The 20,922-nt window shown below is 37.9% G+C and overlaps 1 long non-coding RNA gene across 1 annotated transcript; it reads left to right on the top strand.

The window, feature by feature from the left end:
* The first annotated feature begins 2,576 nt into the window (after positions 1 to 2,576).
* Positions 2,577 to 20,590, top strand: LOC129489278 (uncharacterized). The gene is made up of 3 exons (XR_008659950.1): positions 2,577 to 2,636; positions 3,785 to 3,869; positions 20,528 to 20,590. It is a non-coding gene; the product is annotated as an uncharacterized lncRNA (long non-coding RNA).
* Positions 20,591 to 20,922: the final 332 nt, after the last annotated feature.

Here is a 20,922-nt window from a genome sequence, read left to right as displayed (position 1 = left end):
GGAGAAAAAGGAAAAGAAAGGGACTGTGTTGTAAAGAAGGTGCTTCAAAGAGGATACAGTGATAAACTTTAGCACATGTTGCTGATATGCAGGTTAAATAGGGACTGAAAGTTGACCATTAGCTTTAACTACCTGGAGGCCATTCATGATGATGAGAAGCAGGACCACAGTGGATGTGCAGTTATACCTTGTATGAAGATAACCAGCTAAATGGATAAGTGGTGGTCATGTGCTCCCTGCGTTCTGCTACAGCTATTCAGAGAGCACAGCTATTTGTAATTCATCCATCCAGAGGAGGACAATTTTCTAATTTATACAGAGGCATAGTATTTGCTGTCTGAGGCCCTATGGACAATCTTTGATCCAAGTTTCTGGACCAAATCTTGTTTGGAGTAAGTTCAAAAAAGAAGGGCGGGGGAGGAATTGAAGACACTAAGTAGGGACAATTGTAATCAATAAAGAATAGTAGCCAATAAACAGTAGGTGAAAAATGAGTTGGTAAATGAAAAGGATGTGAAATAAAGGAAATTTTATTATTATCATTGTGAAAATAGGAAATTTAATAATATATTTGAATACTGGTGGGAAAGATTCAGTACAGAAGGGTGCTGTGTACTTGCTTCCTACAGTTGTTTCTTGACTTATGATGGGGTTACATCTTGATAAAAATGTAAATTGAAAATATCTTAAGTCAAAAATGTATGCAATACACCTCACCTGCCAAACATTATAGCTTAGCCTGGCCTAATTTAAATGTGCTCAGTACACTTACATTAGCCTATGGTTAGGCAAATCATCTAACACAAAGTCTATTTTAATAAAGCATTAAATACTGTACATAGATGGGTATTTTGTAGACATCATGGGATGGGAAAACACAAAAGACAATATCCAAAAACTGCTGTCAACACAGTATACTGTAGAATATCAGTTATTTACTGTTGTCACTGATGGAACTGTGGTTCATTCTGCTGGTCAGCATCATGAGAGAGTATTGTACCACATGTCATTAGCCCAGGAAAAGATCTGAATTCAATATTTGACGTACAATTACAACTACATATATATCACTTTTGCACCACTGTAAAGCTGAAAAACCTAAGTCAAACCATCATTAGTTGAGGGTCGTCTGTACTGGACACTTTATATCTTATCTTAGCTGCTACTTGGAAAGGTAAGAAAAAAAGAACAGAAAGATTAAAACCATATCCAAGGCTACACACTTGTTTGTACACCGCTGTATTCCCTGTGCCTAGAAAATGCCCAGCACATAGTAGGCAGTCAGTTAATATTTGGTGATATTAACTAAGATTTGAACTCATATAATTTAATTCCCAATCCTGAACCTTTAGCTGCTGGACATTGGTACTCTTTTCATAAAGGTCTATCTATGTAGCAGCAGTTTATTTGCATTTCTTTTGTCAAGAGACAGAGGAGAGGGCACATTTATTCACAAGACTAATCCCCTGAGGACCAGGAACATGCTTATTCATGTCTGAATGTAGCCTAAGACAATGTCTAGCACTATTTAAATATTCAATATAGATCAAGGATTTGCACATTTCAAAGCCACTTGTTTGTGTGAGATGTATCTACATTCATTTTCATTCAATAAATTTAAATTTAAAATATTTTAAAAATGCTGATGTTTTAGTGATCATAAATAATAATGTTCATTATAGAAAATGTAGAAAAGTAGTAAAGCAGTTTAGCTGTAATCTTTTTTTTTTTTTTGAGACGGAGTCTCGCTGTCGCCCAGGCTGGAGTGCAGTGGTGTGATCTCGGCTCACTGCAAGCTCCGCCTCCCGGGTTCACGCCATTCTCCTGCCTCAGCCTCCCCAGTAGCTGGGACCACAGGTGCCCGCCACCACGCCTGGCTAATTTTTTTTTTTGTATTTTTAGTAGAGACGGAGTTTCACCGTGTTAGCCAGGATGGTCTCCATCTCCTGACCTTGTGATCCGCCCACCTCGGCCTCCCAAAGTGCTGGGATTACAGGCGTGAGCCACGGCGCCCGGCCGCTCTAATCTTATTATTAAGAGAAAATCATTTTCAATCAATTTGGTGCATCTTCTTTCACCCAATAATTTTAACTTCATTGTTCTGGAAGTCATTGCAAAAATAGTGATATTGCTTTTGCACATACAAGGTGCATTATCTTACTTAAACTTCACAACCAATCTATGAAGAAGGAATTAGTGTTGCAGTATTTTATAAATAAGAAAAATGAGGTTCAGACAGATTAAGCCACTTGCTCAAGGCTGCAGGTACAGTGATATTAATGCCCTGTAATTCACCCCTCTGATTTCAAGTGCTGTTAAATCTAATTTTCTCTCAGATTGATAAGGGTTTGTTCTGCTTTTCAGTGTCTGTCACACGCCCTTTCACAATAAAACATTCCTCTTGAAAGCCTTCATTGATTGAGCGCCTCGAAGATTCAGGGACTTGCTTTGCCTCTGCTCTCTGATTTAAGCAGTCTCCTTTGTAAACATGGGCCTGTCGTCCTCTTTCACAATTATCAAGGAAAAAATGCTTAATTTGGATTCTCTATTTATTTTATTAATATTTTTTCTTTCACAGAAGCTGATACAAATTCTTGACACAATGGAAGTACTAAAAAAAATAATGGTCTCATGTGGTAAGTTAATTCATGCCTGGAGCCTAATCTCTATGCTGCATTTTGAGTCTACTTACTTTCTTTCTGCCTTTGGGGGTCAGCGTAGGGTGAGGTAAAACAGAAAGAATTTTTGAGGAGCTCCCTTTCTGTTTAACGACATCTTTTAAGGTTTTATAGGAAAACATAAACAGCACTTTGAAGGCAGAAGGCAGAAGGCAGAGGTAGAGACGGTGGTTAGGCATGGCTTGGGCATTTAATGCGTGGTGTGGATAATGACAATGGTCAGTTGTTAACAGCATCAGTGGTTCTTGCATTGGAGCATTGTTAGGCTTATTTGCTGTAAGTGATCCCTGCTGTGTTAAAAAGGCAAATAAATATCCCAGTTTCGTTTTAATATTATTTTTGCTAGGGAAGAGAGAATCATTTTCTGAGATACCCAGCTTTTGCACAGCCTGCCACAGTTACTATTACCATCATTTGTTACACTGGCTTTACAAAACAAAACGAAAAATTCCTATATTCAGTGTGTCTCTTCAGAACCTATTTTATTTTTAACACTCAGTTATGCCTCTTTGCTGATCTTTTGTACTGCCGCTGTGTTGGCATTAGTTTTGCTATTTATGATTTGTGCATTTCCATTATGATGCTTACATGTTCTGTATTTCACTGCAAAAAATATAAAAACCCTGCTCATTTAAATCCAAATCTTTCTGTGGCTGTTTTTGCGTGTGTCTTCCAAATCTTGGTGACCAAATCCAGACCCAGGAAGGGAGGAGTTTCCACCTCATTTTAGTCTATTAAAGCGGAGTGTTCAGCATGCCTTCTCAGGTCTCCAAAAGGGCAGCAATTAATTTTGGGGAAATACTAAACCATTTTTCACTTTTATGAACCACTGAAATCTATTTGCATATTAGGTGAAATCACTGGAGTGCATTCCTGCCCCATTTTGTGTATGTCTTCAGATTGTCCAGCTGTGATCATGTGTATGTTGGGGAATACATATACTCCTCTGCTTAAAGCAAAAGACCAGTGTCTTTATTAAGCATAAAGATCAGGGTTCAAAGCTCAGCTCCACTACTTACTAACTTGGACTTCTGTTGTAGAGAGAAAACATTCATGTTTCTGCATTGCTTTGACTTCACATGGAGCCCTTTCTTTTTTTACTGTAGGCCCCAGCATTGCAGTCTTTCTACCTGGGACCACTGTCTACACACTGAATCCCTCTCTGCTAGAGGGTAATGATGGGATGATATGGTAAGTTCTACTCTTTCCTGCCATTGCTTGTCACACCTAAAACCCAATATATATTCTTATTAATTTCAAGTACTTTTTTGTGCACAGATATGTTTGTACTAGGCCAGTGGTTTTCAACCAGGTTGATTTTTGCTCACAAGGAGACATGGGCAATTTTTGATTGTCATGCGGAGGTAAAGGAGGTAATACTTAGAGATAGAAGCCAAGGATGCTACATGCAACAAGACACAGGAGAGCCCCTCACAAGAATTATCTGGTCCAAAATGTCAGTAGTGCCAAGTTTAAGAAATTCTGTGCTGAGCACTGAATATAAAAATTATATGAAGCATAGACATTTAATCAAATAAAGCAAAAAAAACAGATTTTATAGGTGATATAGCATAAGACAATACTGACAAAGATACAGAGGACATAAAATACATTATCCTAAGACTGGAGTGGGAAAAGATGTCAGAAAATTTTCACTGAAGAGAATGCTTTATCTGAGACTAGAAGAATGACCAGAAATTTTCCTTGGTGAGTAGGAATGGAATAAAGAGTGCATTGTAGGCTAAAGAAGTGAATGAAGCAAAAGCTGGAAGGCAGGTGAGCAAATCAAGCTTTGAGAACAATGTAGGGAGAAGGCATGGCGTGTGTGGCTATTGGAAATCCTGTCATGGGAGGGCATCATATACAATTTTAAGTCATTGCTACCTTTTCAAGAAAGAATACTTTGCAGCAATATGGGGGAGGGGGTCTAAATTGAATATTTGGAGATTGGAGCCAGGAATCCAATTAAGAAGTTATTTCAATAGCCCAGTAAGAAATGATGGGGCTGGAGAGAACCTGTGCTGAACTGTCAGCTAATGGATGAACATGATGAACATCCAAGGGCATGGAAATTTTCTTTGAAACCCTCTCCTCCACAGACTATGTGGGTGAGATGACAGATTGCTCCAGGTGAAATTAACTAGATCATTTTCTTTTGGGTCAAAGAAACAGTTACTAGAAGGAGGCTGTAAAACATGCAGTGAAGGCACAGTTTGCTCTTATTCAGCTGATTGTACTATTTCTCTTTAAACTAGAACTGTGAATCCAAAAGTTTATTATGGCTCTTTGTTCATCATATTCTGAATTGACTTCCCTGCTTTTGGCAAGGGGGTTGAGTGAATGATGGTGTCATTCAATGAGAAAGGAAGTGAATGCAGACAAGGGGCAGTTGTGGGGGAAGATGGTATGTTCACTGGAAATGTTTCTGTGGGACATTTAGGGAGAGATACTGTTTGGCACACAGAAAGAGACTGTGTCAGTGATATTAGATTTGGAAATCACAATCTAAGAGGTAATAAATGAATGCAAGCTCAAGCAAGAAAAAGATATATGGCAATATAAGAAACTAATTTAAGATAGACTACTGAATACTGGCTATTTTGGGGCCAGAAGAATCAGAACTGCCATTGAAGAACATGGAGAAAGGTGGTAAAGAAAGAAAAGAGTGGTATATTAGTCCGTTCTCACACTGTGTAAAGAATACTACCTGATACTGGGTAATTATAAAGGAAAGAAGCTTAATTGACTCACAGTTCTGCATGGCTGAGGAGGTTTCAGGAAACTTATAATCATGACAGAAGGTGAAGGGGAAGCAGACACCTTCTTCATAAGGTGGCAGGAGGAGTGAGCAAGTAGGTGAAATGCCAGGTGCTTATAAAACCACCAGATCTCATGAGAACTCAGTATCCTGAGAACAGCGTGGGGGAAACTGCCCCCATAATCCAACCACCTCCCACTAGGTCTCTCCCTCAACACCTGGGGGTTAAAATTCAAGATGAGATTTAGGTGGCGACACAAAGCCTAACCATATTAAGTGGTAGCAAGGAAATCAAAAGAGATGAATCTTTTAACCTTTGCTCATGCCAGGGAAGTGAATTATGGGTGGGCGAGATTATTAAATTTTTAATATATTTCTATACCCTGACTTGTTATAATAAGTACATACTAAAAAGATATGCTCTAACTTTATCAGAGTGTAACTTACATAAAATGTATCCTTTCAAGTGAATAATTTGATGCTCTTTGACAATTTTTTCACCCATGTAATCTCACTCTAATCAAAACATAAACTATTCTGTCATCCTAAAAAGTTCACTTGTGGTTCATTGAAATAAGGGCTCCTGGCTGAATTTCCTGGGAGTTTGTCCTATAGGTTTTAGACTTAACCCACAACCGCATGAGCCAATTCCTTAAAAAATAAATGTCTTTGTATATAATATAATTATAATTGTAAGTTTGCTTGTCTTTTCAACTCTGTTATTAGTTATGTACACATTTAGAATTGTTATGTTTGATGAATCAATATTTCTGTTAAGAAACGTTCTTCTTTTATAGTATTTCTTTTCCTGAATTCTAATTAGTCTGCTAATAACATAGCTACGTCTACCTTATGATTAGTGTTTGTATGGTATATCTTTTTATATTCCTTTATATTTAATGTATTTTGATTCTTTATAGTTCCATGTAATTCTTTTAGACAGTTGAATTAGGGTTCTCTTAGAGGGATTGAACTAATTGTGTGTGTGTGTGTGTGTGTGTATGTAGTGTGTGTGTGTATCTATATAGTGTGTGTATATGTATACTATCAGTGTGTGTGTATATATAGTATATATATACACTATCAGTGTGTGTGTATATATATATATACTACTAGTATATAGATATATATATTAGTATAAACTCCCATATATGGGAGTTTATACTAATAAAACAAATAGCAAAATGGTAGATGTAAACCTAGCCATATCAATAATCATATTATTGACTGTTATTGTCTAAATATCCCAGTTCAAAGGCAGAGAGTATCAGATTTGATTTAAAAAAATGAAAGATGCAACTCTATACTGCTGTGATGGTTAATACTGAGTGGCAACTTGATTGGATTGAGGTATACAAAGTATTAATCCTGGGTGTGTCTGTGTGGGTGTTGCAAAAAGAGATTAACATTTGAGTCAAAGGTCTGGGGAAGGCAAACTCTCATATATATGGGAGTTTATTAAGTATTAACTTACGTGATCACAAGGTCCCACAATAGGCTGTCTGTAAGCTGAGGAGCCAGGAGAGCCAGTCTAAGTCCCCAAGCTGAAGAATTTGAAATCCAATGTTCAAGGGCAGGAAACAACCAGCATGAGAGAAAGATGAAAGCTGGGAGGCTAGGCCAGTCTCTCTCCCTTTCATGTTTTTCTGCCTACTTTATATTCGCTGAAAGCTGATTAGATTTTGCCCACCAGATTAAGGGTGGATTTGCCTTCCCCAGACCTTTGACTCAAATGTTAATCTCTTTTTGCAACACCCACACAGACACACCCAGGATTAATACTTTGTATACCTCAATCCAATCAAGTTGCCACTCAGTATTAACCATCACAGCAGTATAGAGTTGCATCTTTCATTTTTTTAAATCAAATCTGATACTCTCTGCCTTTGAACTGGGATATTTAGACAATAACAGTCAATAATATGATTATTGATATGGCTAGGTTTACATCTACCATTTTGCTATTTGTTTTAAATTTGTTCCATCTGCTCTTTGTTCTTCATTTCTGTTTTCTTTTGGAATAATTGAGTATTTTAAAATATAATTTTATCTGCTCTGTTATTAGCTATGACAATATTTTTTATTTTGTTATTGTAGCAATTGCTTTAGGGTTCCTGGTATACATCTTTAACTTAACACAGCTTACCTTCAAGTGGTGTTATACAACTTCATGTACAGTATACAATCTTTACAATAGTACACTTTCATTTTTCTTCTCGCAGCCACTGTGCTACTGTTCTCATTTATTTTACTTTTATGCAGGTTATACATACAATACTACATTGTGGCCATTATCTAAACAGGGAATTATCTTTTAAAGATATCTATCTATCTCTCTCTCTATCTATCTATCTATCTATCTATCTATCTATCTATCTATCTATCTATATCTGTCTGTCTGTCTGTCTATCTATATTTATTTATTCTTCCCAACTTTTATTTTAGGTTCAGGGAGTATATGTGCAAGTTTCTTACCTTGGTAAATTACATGTTGTGGGGGTTTGGTATACAGATTATTTTATCACTCAGGTAACAAGCGTAATAGCCAATAGGTAGTTTTTTGATCCTCACCCTTCTCCCACCCTCCACCCTCAAGTAGGCTCCAGTGGCTATTGTTGCCATTTTTGTGTCTGTGTGTATTTAATGTTTAGCTCCCCCTTATATGTGAGAAGATGCAGTATTTGGTTTTCTGTTCTTGTGTTAATTTGCTTAGGAAAATGGCCTCCAGCTGCATCCACATTGCTGCAAAGGACATAATTTCATTCTTTTATTATGGCTGTGTAGTATCACACAGTGCATATGTACCACATTTTCATTATCCAATCCAAAATTGATGGGCATCTGGGTTGATCCCATGTCTGTGCTATCGTAGATAGTGCTGCAATGAACATATCTGTGCATGTGTCTTTAAGGTAGAGCGATTTATATTCCTTTGGATATATACCCAGTAATGAGATTGCTAGGCTGAATGGGATTTATGTTTTAAGTTATTTGAGAAGTCTTCAAACTGCTTTGCACAGTAGCTGAACTAATTTACATTCCACCAGCGGTGCATAAGCATTCCATTTCCTCCACAGTCTTGCCAGTATCTGTTATGTTTTTTGACATTTTAATAATAGCCATTTTGTGGGTGAAAATATTTGCAAACTATGCATCTGACAAAGGTCTAATATCCAGCACATCTATAAGGAACTTAAACAAATTTACAAGAGAAAAACAAACAACTCTATTAAAAAGTGGGCAAAGGACATGAACAGACATTTCTCAGAAAGATACATATGGCCAACAAGCAGATGAAAAAAAGGTAAATATCACTGATTATTAGAGAAATGCAAATCAGAACCACAATGAGATACCATATCATACCAGTCAGAATGGCTGTTAGTGAAAGACAAAAAACAACAGATGCTGATGAGGTTGCAAAGAAAAAGAAACACTTATACATGATTGGTGGGAATGTAAATTAGTTCAACCATTGTGGAAAGCAGTGTGGCAATTTCTCAAAGAGCTAAAAGCAGAACTACCATTCAAATAGGCAATCCCATTATCTATATTCCAGAGGAATATGAATCATTCTACTATAAAGATACATACACACAAAATGTTTGTCACAGCACTATTCACAATAGCAAAAACATGAAATCAACCTAAATGCCCATCAATGACAGATTAGATAAAGAAAATGTGGTACATACACACCATGGAATACTGTGAAGCCATAAAAAAGAACGAGATCATGTCTTTTGCAGGAACATGGATAGACCTGGAGGCTATTATCTTTAGCAAACTAATGCAGGAACAGAACACTAACTGCTGCATGTTCTCACTTAAGTGAGAGCTAAATAAGAACTTATGAACACAAAGAAGGAAACAACAGCCACTGGAGTCTACTTGAGGGTGAAGGAACGAAGGAGGGAGAGAAGCAGAAAAGATAACTATTGGGTACTGGGCTTAATACCAGGGTGATGCAATAATCTGTACAACAAACCCCCATTACACAAGTTTACCTATGTAACAAACCTTCACATGTACCCCCAAACCTAAAATAAAAGTTTAAAAAACAATAGCCATTCTAACTGGTGTGAGATGGTATCTTATTTTGATTTTCATCTTCATTTTCCTGATTAGTGATGTTGAGCATTTTTTCATGTTTGTTGGCCACTTGTATGTCTTATTTTGCAAAGTCCCTGTTCATGTCCTTTGCCCACTTTTGAATGGGGTTATTTGTTTTTTGATTGATGAATTATTTAGGTTCCTTATAGATTCTGGATACTTGACCTTTGTTGGTTACATAATTTGGTAATATTTTTTCCCATTCTGTAGGTTGTCTGTTTACTCTGTTGATAGTTTGTTTTGCTGTACAGAAGCTCTTTAGTTTATTAGGTCCCATTTGTCAGCTTTTGTTTTTGTTGTGATTGCTTTTGGAGTCTTCGTTATAAAATCTTTGCTGGGTCCTATGTTCAGGATGGTGTTTCCTAGTTGAACCCTTTATCATTATGTAATGCCGTTCTTTGTCTTTTTTGATCATTATTGGTTTAAAGTCTGTTTTGTCTGAAATTAGAATAGCAGTCCCTACTCTTGTTTGTTTTCCATTTGGTTGGTAGATTTTTCTCTAACCCTTTACTTTGAGCCTATGAGCCATCTCACATGCATGCCACCCATAGGAGGCATGTTTGTATAGCATACAGTTGGGTTTTGCTTCTTTATTCAGCTTGCCACTCTATATTTTAAGTGGGGTGTATGTCCAAGGTTAATACTGATATTTGTGGATTTGATCCTGTTATCATGTTTTACCAGGTTGCTATGCAGGCATGATTGTGTAGTTGCTTCATAGTGTCAATGGTCTATGTACTTAAGAGTTTTTGTGGTGGCCGGTAATGGTCTTTTGCTTCCATATTTAGCTCTCTCTGAAGGACCTCTTACAAAGCAGGTCTGGTGGTAATAAATTCTCTTAGCATTTGCTTGTCTGAAGAGGATTTTCTTTCTCCTTCACTTATGAAGCTTAGTTTGGCTGGATATAAAATTCATAATTGAAATTTCTTCCTTTTAAGAAGGCTAAATATAGGCCCCCAATATCTTCTGGCCTGTAGAATTTCTGCTGAAATGTCCACTGTTAACCTAACAGGATTTCTTCTGTAAGTGACCTAACCTTTCTCTCTAGCTGCCTTTACTATTTTTTCTTATATGTTGTCCTTGGTGAATCTGATTACAATGTATTTTGAGGGTAGTTGTCTTATATAATACCTCACAGGGGTTTTCTCAGTTTCCTGAATTTGAATGTTGACTTTTCTAGTAAGGTTGGAGACATTTTCATAATCAATATTGTCAAATATGTTTCCCAAGTTGCTTGCTTGCTTTCTGCTTCTTTCGGGATACCAATGAGTCATGGATTTGGTCTCTTTACATAATCCCATATTTCTTGGAGATTTTTTCATTCTTTTTTCTGTATTTTTTTCTGACTCAACTGTTTTGAAGAACTGGTCTTCAAGCTCTGAGATTCTTTCCTCAGCTTGGTTTATTCTGCTATTAATACTTCTGATTGTAATGTAAAATTCTTGTAGTGAGTTTTTCAACTCTATCAAATTACTTCCTTCCTTCCTTTCTTCCTTCCTTCCTTCTTCCTTTTTTCCTCCCTCCCTCCTTCTCTCCCTCCTTCTCTACTTCTCTCCCTCCCTCCTTTTCTTCCTCCTTCTCTGCTTCCCTCCTTCTCCTTCCTTCTTTTCTGTCTTTCTTTCTTTCTTTCCATTTTTTCCTTCTTTCTCTCCTTTCTTCCCTTCTTTCTTTCTTTCTTTTTCTTTTTCCTTTCTTTTCTTTTTTCTTCTTTCTTTTCTTTTTCTTTCTTTCATTTCTTTTTCTTCTTTCTTTTTCTTTCTTTCCTTCCTTCCTTCCTTCCTTGCTTCCTTTCTTGAAGTGCAGTGACACAATCTGAGCTCACTGCAACATCCACCTCCTGGGTTCAAGAAATTCTCCTGCCTCAGCGTCCTGATTAGCTGGGACTACAGGCATGTGCCACCATGCCCAGTTAGGTTTTGTAGTTTTAGTGGAGACATGTTTTCACCATGTTGACCAGGCTGGTTTCAGACTCCTGACCTCAAGTGATCTGCCTGCCTCAGCCTCCCAAAGTGCTGGGATTACAGGCATGAGTCACTGCGCCCAGCCTTCTTTCTTAAAATAGTTATTTTATCTTTCAGATCTTGTATTATTTGACTGGATTCCTTACATTCCTTGGATTGGGATTTGGCCCTCTGAATCTCAATGATCTCTGTTGTTATCCAGATTCTGAATTCTGTGTCTGTCATTTTAGTGATTTCAGTGTGATTAAGAACCATTGCTGGGAGTAGAATAGTTGTTTGGAGGTAAGAAGACTCTGGCTTTTTGAGTTGCCAAATTCTTGCACTTTATTATTTATTTATTTATTTATTCATATGTGTGGGCTGATGTTCCTTTAATCTTTGAAGGTGCTGTCCTTTGGATGGGGTTTTTTGCTTTTATATTCTTTGATGCCTTGAGATAGGAGAATAGAGTCTAGAGGCAGGGCGATTCACACTGCCTTTCTAGAACCAAATCAAAAGGAAAACCCCAACTTTCCATGGTCAAGTAACAAAAGGACCAGAGGCTACTCCTTTTCAACCCCCTCCCTGATTTTTCTGCATTGCAGATGAAAAATTGAAAGTACCTCTGATTGATTCCCTCCCACAACCAATGAGATTGGTCACAGGCCTAGTCTTTATTTGCGTAGGAATGTAAATTTGTAACTTCACTTCAGCCTCTGTTTGGCCCACTCTTGCAAATCAGATGTTTGCATATGGTGTAACTTTGTAACGTCACTTCAGCCTATGATTGATTACTTTCCATAACCAATCCGACTGGTTGTGGGCCACTCCTTCATTGACATAGGGTATAAACCAAGTACCCAATGGGAAATCTTTAGAGGTATTTAAACCCCATAAAATTCTGTAACCAGGACTCTTGAGCCACTTGCTGGAGCCCACTCCCACTCTGTGGAGTGTACTTGCATTTCAATAAATCTCTGCTGTCATTACTTCATTTATTCCTTGCTTTGTATGTTTTGTCCAATTCTTTGTTCAAAACACCAAGAACCTGGATGACTTGTAGTCAAGACCCTCCACTGGTAACAATTTGATGGTGGTATAGTTGGGTTCTGTCAACTAGCTTTGTTTCTGGATAATTTCAGGGGGCTAATGCTCAGTTCACCACTTCCAAGCTGCATGCTCTAACCCTGGATGGCTTATGCCAGGCCCACGGCTTTGTTCTCTGGCCGCTTGGGGTTAAGTGCCTGCTGTGCTGGAGGTCTTTTCAACCTGCTGAGGTCTTCCCAAACTGCTGGCAATCACAATCTGATGGGGGATGCTGGAAAAAGCACTTATTTGGGGCAGTGTCAGCTGGGTCCACACACATGCGTGTGCATTAGAGCAGCAAGGACTGAATATGTACATGCATGCCAGTGGCAGTGATGTGGCAGAGTGTGTGTGTGTGTTTGTGCATGTGTGTGTGGACTGGTGGTGAGATACTGCATGTGGGCCTGCAGGAGCAAGGCAGTGGTGTCTATATGTGTGCACTCATGCTGATGCTTTTAAAAATATTTAAAGAGAAAAATCTTGTAGATTTATAGAAGAAAATCCCATGGAACTATCATTTCCAATCCCTTCATTTCTTTGTATAGGTTTATATTTCTATAGGTTATTATGTACATTTTGCTTGAAGACTTCCTTTAAAATTTCTTATAGTGCAAGTCTGATGGTGATAAATTCTTTCAGATTTTGTATTTCTGGAAAACTTTTTACTTTATTTTTATTTTAGGATATTTTTGCTGGATATAAAATTATAGATAGGTAGAATTTTTTTCTTTAATTTCAGTACCTTAAAGATTTAAAGTGCTGACATTTCCTCCACTATCTCTTTACTTGTATTGTTTCCAACAGGAAATCTGCTGTCATGGTCATTCATAACTATGTCTTTCTTTGTGTAATATGCCTACCTTCTTCCCCTACACTGGCACTTTAAAAATTTTCCATTACATCTGAGTCTTGAGCAATTTGGTTCTGATGTGTCTAATATAGTTTTTATCGTATTTCTTGTACTTGAGATTCATTGGGCCCTTTGGATCTATGGGTTGATAGTTTTTCTCAAATTTGGAAACATTTCAGCCATTCTTTCTCCCAATATTTTTTCTCTTCCTCCCTTTTAGAAATTTCAGTAACACATATATTATGGCACTTGATGTTCTCTTACAGCTCATTGTTCATTTATACTTTGTTTAATCTGTATTTTATTTTGAATATGTTCTATTGCTATGTGTTCAAGTTCATCAGCCTTTTTTTTTGCAATGGCTAATCTTCCGTTAATCTCATGGAGTGTAATTTTATCTCATATATTATCATTTTTATCCACAAAAGTTTAATTCTGATCTTTTTTATGGCTTTCATACTACCACTTGACTTTTTGGACATATATAATTGTTAAAATAACCATTTTAATATCATCTGCTAATTTGTGTCACATCTCTGTTGGTTTCTATTGAGTATTTCTTCATTATGGGTTACGTTTTTCTTTTTTTTTGCATGCCTCATTTTGACTGGAAATTGGTCATTGTGAATTATACATTATTAGTTGTTGAATAATGAGAGCTTTCAGTCTGCCTGACATGAATAGGCACTATTTTTAGCCCTCTCTGGGTGCCTTGCATTGTTGCCTCTAATTTTGGGATGTTTTCTTCCCTAGCCACAGGTAGTTTACTCATACATATGTACTAACTAGAACTCTACTGAATAGCTAAGCATGGCAATGGTCAAATTTTCAAATTCCTTGGTCCTTTCCAGGGGGTTTAGAGGACTTTAAAACTATTTTCTGATATGGAATGATTACTGATACTTCAGATGATCAGGAAAAAGGCTCTGATGCCATTTCCTACACCTCGTGTGACTTACATTCACTTATTTATATTGGGTGGAAAGATCTCTTTGAATAAAATAAATGTCTTAAACCTGATCACTAATGAATTTCAAGTGTATACTCACATATCAAATAGACTGCTATAACTCTAATGGAGGCCTTTTCAGGAGAGAAAATAGGACCCTTGAGAGAGATTTCATTATAAAAGAAGAGTCAAATAGTGAGCCAGAAAAAGTGGGTTGCAGGGAGAAAGGCAGTATTGGTTCTGATATAGCTAGATGGCAGGTACCAGAAATCATTTAAATTCAGCCATACATGGGATGAGAAATGAGGCGATGGTGGGGCATACCTGGAGAAGATAGTTATACATATGTACAGGTTGGAAAAACTGAATTGAACTCAGAAAACTCAGATATCTTTGTTGGAAACACATTGTAAAGAAATATAAAAGAGAGCTTCCAGATGGTTCCTCACCATATCATCTTTGCTCAGGTGAATGTGTGGACAGCTGTATTACAATAGTTCAGTAAGCAGCTTGATCAAGTATCACTTTTTCATGTCAAATGGGCCTAAGAACTGCAAAGTGACCCAACAAGACTAGTGACAATGCTGGTGATGCCATTGGCCACCGTCTTGGTGCAGTAGTGGGGAGCAGTGGTGACAGCAGCAATGGTGCTAAAGTTTAAGGCAGTCTATCAGCCGAAAGCAGCAGCAAGACCAGACAGCTAGATGTGAGTGGCTGTGGGACTAACAGTGCCTAGGATGCAAAGTTTTACTAGCTGTAATAGTGAATAAAAGTTATTGATAGGTGCTACAAGGCTTTGTAGTTCTGTGGACTAATAAAAGAGCTCACTCCCACCCCCACCTATACTCTAATCAGTTAAGTGTAATGCAGAACAAGTTTTCTTCTTCTCAATTCTAAAGGCAATGATGAGGATTTCTGCAGGAATAGATTTATGGGTAAAATTCCAGCCTTGAATGGCTCCATAATAGGACTGTGATGCCTGGGCTGTAGGATCACTACTAGTAAGTAGTTAAATTCAGTGACCATCAACACAGATTTATGGATACATGTCAGAATGGTTGGAGATTCTCAGAAGTATTGGGGTAAGGAAGCTTTGTAAAAGATCCAAACCTCGTTCAGCAGCTAGGGGCATTGAAATTTGAATTCAACATTAATGGCAGTACATGTATATTCACTGTAAAGTCCCCCAGCAAGCCTAATGGCAATGCTCAAGTATTGAGCTATACAATTTAATTATATAATGAGATGCTTTAATAAGTTAGATAAATCTTGATTGAGGCCTGCTTTGTACAAGTCATTGTGATGGATCTCATAAAGAATTAATAAGTTAATTCATGGTCCCATCTGAAAAAAATGTTCATAATTTTGTAGAAGGGAGTAGATGAGTGTAAAATATCCATAGCATAAGGTAGAATACAAAATGAAATCAATGTATTTGTTTTCCAAGGACTAACTATGTGCAGGCATTTAATTACATCCTTAGGATTTGGTTTCAACAAGGTAGGTGATGCGGGAAGCTCGAAGTCTTGAAGAGGAAGCTGTTTAATCTATTTCTTGATTCAAAAATGCTTTGGTGAGGAGGTAGGATCTGAGCCAGGACTTGAATGGTAGATAGTATTTTGAATAGCACAGATGAGGAAATGAGAGCATTTCAGAGAGAGAAAGTCATGAGAGCATGAAGTGGAAAAGTGTAGGCATTTTGCAGGTTGAATAGATTACTGGGTTATACATAGGGGAGTTGTCAAAGGCAAGGCTAAAAAGGTAGGTTGAGGGACACGGTAGGGATTTCATTGACAATTAAAGGCAATAAAGCCATTGAGTATTTTTGAGCAGAGAAATAATAGGATTATCAGCCTCTGCATTATTTCCCTAGTTCCACAAGTTTGCACCTACTGAACTTCCTCCTTGACAACATAACCCTGCCCAAGTTCTCAACAGCCTAAGTAAAAAGCAGGCAGTATTTAAACAAACTCAGCATTTTTATCTTTAAGTCCACTGGAATGAGGCATTGATCACCTCTATGACCTCTGGAGTTATCTGTCATTCCCATTTTTATTTCTAATGCATCACATTGGGAAACTGATTATTCCTCTTGGAATCTCTGGTGTTGTATATGGTCTGAATCCCGACTGAGCTCACCATGCCCTTGAAACACTATGGACATTGTGATTTTTCCCAATAACGGTGGTGTCCTGTCTATGTTTTTGGTCACCAGTGTCATGCCAATTTATATTTTTCTCCCTCTTTTTCCTATTGTGTTTGGTAAAGAATCATTCATCTTTGGGTCAGATTCACAAAATGTAAAAATAATAAAGAATATTAATTTGGCATCAGTGTAGGGGATGGTTTGATATGAAGAGTGATAGCTGGGAAAGTAATATGGAAATACACGCAGAAGGTAATAAGAATCTGGGCCAGGCATGGTGGCTCATGCCTGTAATCCCAGCACTTTGGGATGCCAAGGCAGCGTGACCAGCCTGGCCAATGTGGTGAAACCCAATTTCTACTAAAAATACAAAAATTAGCCGGGGCTGGTGGCACAGGCCTGCAATCCCAGCTGCTCAGGAGGCTGAGGCAGGAGAATAGCTTGAGTCCGGGAGGCAGAAATTGCAGTGAGCTGAGATCGCACCATTGCACTCCAGCCTAGGTGACAGTGTTAGACTCAATAAATAAATAATAAATAAAGGTAATAAGGGTCTGAACTATGGCACCATCCAGAAGAAGAAAAAGATGGGAAGAAACAGCAAGTAATGAGAGTGGCACATAGAAGACGCTGTTGCTGAGTTAATAAAAAGAAATGAGAGATATGTGGAGGGAGGGTGATTCAGGATTTGGTAAAAATGTGTAGGGGATGGTGAGGGAGAAATTACAAGTGACTTGAAGTTCTATACTTGGGCAACTAGAAGAGGAGTGATGTGATCAATCAGACCACAGTTCCACTCATTCAGAGATATGTAGCTCAGAAAAGGAATGAATTTTGAGAGTCATGTAATGGGGCTTGGTTGAACCACTCTTGGCTCAAATAAGTGAGAAACTAAAGGGTTTACAATGGAATATATTGGGCTTAATAATAAAATTGTTTAAGAAAAAGAAAAGCTTGTAGGAATATGGGACTACATGTGTGAAGATGACAGGTAGCATATACAATAATTTGGGAATATCAGATTTTTATGTTATAGCTAAAGCCATTGTGATCCTATTGGGTACCATGTTCACTATCTGGATGATGGGATCATTATAGAAGCCCAACTCAGCATCACACAATATGCCCTTATAACAGACTGCACATGTACTGCCTGAATCTAAAATAAAAATGAAATTTTAAAAAAGAAAGATAATAAAAGGTCTAGGGGCAAAAAGCTGGGACATGCCTGCTTTTAGTCATGTATATTACAGAAAGAGCTAGAAAAGTGGTCAGGATGAGTGGCAAGGACTCACAGGTTGAGTGAGAACAGGAAGAGGGAAGCATTCCCAATAAACACTTAATCTAATTAAAGGCAGTGTGTTTGCTAAGCAGAGTAGTTTCAATTAATTACTGGTTTCTTGGTGTATCTTCTCCTTTGCCTTGGCCAGAGTCTTCTAATCCCTTCTTATACAGAAATTCCATAGCCATCACTCTCTGGCTTCCACAATCCCCAAATAGTCAATTATGTGTTAGATGACACAAAATTGCAATTTTAGTAGGCCAAAAATTATTGAACATTTGAAATTTTATATGGTTCAACCTAATACTACAGTGGTTTTCCAGTGAAGACACGCACAGGAGATCCTTCAGGCAAGTAAACATTCTTGGTTATCAAACCTCACTTGGGTCGTCTTTGCAGACAAACTGAGCTGAACTGCTTGTAGATTCTGAGAACTTGTTTTTCATGAGAGAACAAAGTACTGCCCTAGCTTAAGTGTGTTTTTGGCTCCATTTATTGCTGTCCATTCCACACTGTCCTATATGTCACGACATCATGCTTCTTGTCTTAAGCTCTCAGGTGGTCAGGGTTCTAGTAGTATATGTGGCAAATGAGGGATTCATACAGGTTGAGTGTAATGTAGACTGGACATGGACAAGCATCACTCCAGCTGGACCATCTCTGGGAAAATTGTTGTTTGAAAGGGAAGGGAAATCCTCTCCAGATATAATAGAAAGAACTACCAGTCTAACACCTAAGTGCGTGTGGGGGCTGGGTGATCTGCTGTGTTGACTTTAGTTGGCTTAGATCCCAGAAAACTTCTGGATGCTCAGACAATGACATTCAGGGAGCTGCAATGCTTCCTATAGATCATTCTGTGAAACAGAATGTAACAGCCTGCCCATCTTCCAAGATATACCATAACAGCAATTCCCCTCTCTCTCTTTTCCTTTTCTGAGCCAGGTAGCACCTCTTTCTAGATTGACAGGATAGCTTATCTTCTTTCTAATTTTGTAAGATATTTAGTCCAAGATATTTAGTAAGTACCCAGATACCTTCTTGTTTGTCTTCTCCATAACACTTCACCATTCCTCAGGTTCTTTTGCAACAGATCTTGTTGAACCTTTATAACCAAAGTTAATCAACCAAAAAATAAATTTCTTTCTCCTTGAAGGCAAGCATCACTTAAATTTAAGCTTAAACTTCTGCAGCAAAGGGAGGAAGGAAAAGTTAAATTTCCAATTCTGAACATTTATAACCTGTCATAATAGGTTGTCTCTAAATGGTGGTATCATATCTTCATAACTCTGTGAAAAAGAGTGGTTTGAGATGAGTTGTCTTGCACACATGACAGCTGCATAGCTAGAAAAGTTTTTCTTATAAAGGCTTACTAAGCAAGGAACAAAAGGTTCCTTGCTTGTGGTAAGCTGTGTTTATCATGTAAAGTTTGGAAAGACTCTGATCTGCTTATTGAAGGGATTTGTCATTTTTTTTTTTTTTTGCTTCTTTTGTCTGATTGACCATTAGTTGATGTCTTTTGAAATAAATGGAAATTTTCAAAATTACAGTACTTAAAAAAATTGCTGGGTATTTTTTACTGCAAAACTGACAAAATACAAGCCATTTTGTAAGTACTGATTCTCTAAAGAAATGTATGGGCCTGGGGATTTGGCCTACAAGGGCTGAGAGACAATTTTTTTTTCCATCTACCACCCTAAATTTAAATATACCTACCATGATGTGTTTCCTTAGAGGGAGGAGAGAAAAAGTGGTATTTTATTTCTGGCCAATTATCTGAAAGAAAAGGCAGGATTTCTACGGAGGAAAATAATGTCTGCTTTGTACATTACGAAGAATGGAGATTTAAGCAGTTTAGCTATACTGCTTGTTGTTTTGGGGCAAAGGAAAGTAGATAGCTAAAGTTTTGTTGGAAAGGAAGGTGACCTTCATATTTTTCTATTCCTTCTCTGACTCACACATTCCTCTAAAATGCACACATACATGCTACCAGGCCACTTGTATGTTTCTCTCAACCAGGTGGGAGGATTCAGGGCCTGTTATGGAGTAAATATTTGTGTCTTCCCTAAATTTCATATGTTGAAATTTCGTATGGGAATGTAGATTTCAACATCCCCAATTTGATAGTATTGTGAGGAGAGACCTTTGAGAGGTAATTAAGCTATCAGGGTGGAGACCTCACAAATGGAATTAATGTTCTTATAAGAGGCCAGAGAGCTAACTTGCACTTTTCCCATTATGTGAGGATATCATTAGAAGTTGGTTAGTCTGCCACACAAAAGACAACCTTTACCAAGAACCCTACCATGCTGACACTCTAAACTCAGATGTTCGGCCTCCAGAACTCTTAGAAATAAATTTCTGTTGCTTATAAGCCATCCAATCTATAGTAATTTGCTATAGCAACTTGAACTGACCTAGAACCTTTTGTGGGAAGTCAGATATGCAGTGTTCATTACTATTAGCACAAGAAATGGATTCTATTCCACTCAGAGTGATCCTGATAGAAGCTGGCTGACTTCAGAGCAACTGGTCGTTGGGCAAAGGTGACCATCTGAAACCACTCAGATGCTTGCATGGTGCTTGCTCTCTTTCTATCTGCACCTTGTTAGTCATGGTCTTCACACTCTGAGGTTTTCCCCAGGTATTCTCCGTGTGACTGAAAGTTATGCCCCCTTTTTAAAATAACATTTCTGGTTTCTTCTTAGTCCTCAAATATTTCTTCCCTCAGGAGGAAGGGAGGAAAAGATGGAGTTGGAGACACCGAGGGAAGACAATTGAAGAAGACGTGTCCACACCTGAAACTTAACCAAGCTTAGTGTCATTACTAAAACATCAATTAAGTTTCATAGCTGAAACAGGCCATAGGAATCCAATAAATCATATATATTAAGGCCATTGTATCAGTCTGATTTCTTTTTTTTTTTTTTTTTTTTTTGAGACAGAGTCTCGCTCTGTGGCCCAGGCTGGAGTGCAGTGGCGCAATCTCGGCTCACTGCAAGCTCCGCCCCCCGGGTTCAAGCAATTCTCCTGCCTCAGCCTCTCCGAGTAACTGGGACTACAGGCGCCCACCACCACGCCCGGCTAATTTTTTTTTTTTTGTATTTTTAGTAGAGATGGAGTTTC

The sequence above is a fragment of the Symphalangus syndactylus genome, chromosome 9 (assembly GCF_028878055.3).
Source record: "Symphalangus syndactylus isolate Jambi chromosome 9, NHGRI_mSymSyn1-v2.1_pri, whole genome shotgun sequence".
NCBI classification, from domain to species: domain Eukaryota; kingdom Metazoa; phylum Chordata; class Mammalia; order Primates; family Hylobatidae; genus Symphalangus; species Symphalangus syndactylus.
The sequence above is the reverse complement of the archived record's forward strand: the minus strand, read 5'-3'. Positions and strand labels throughout refer to the sequence as shown.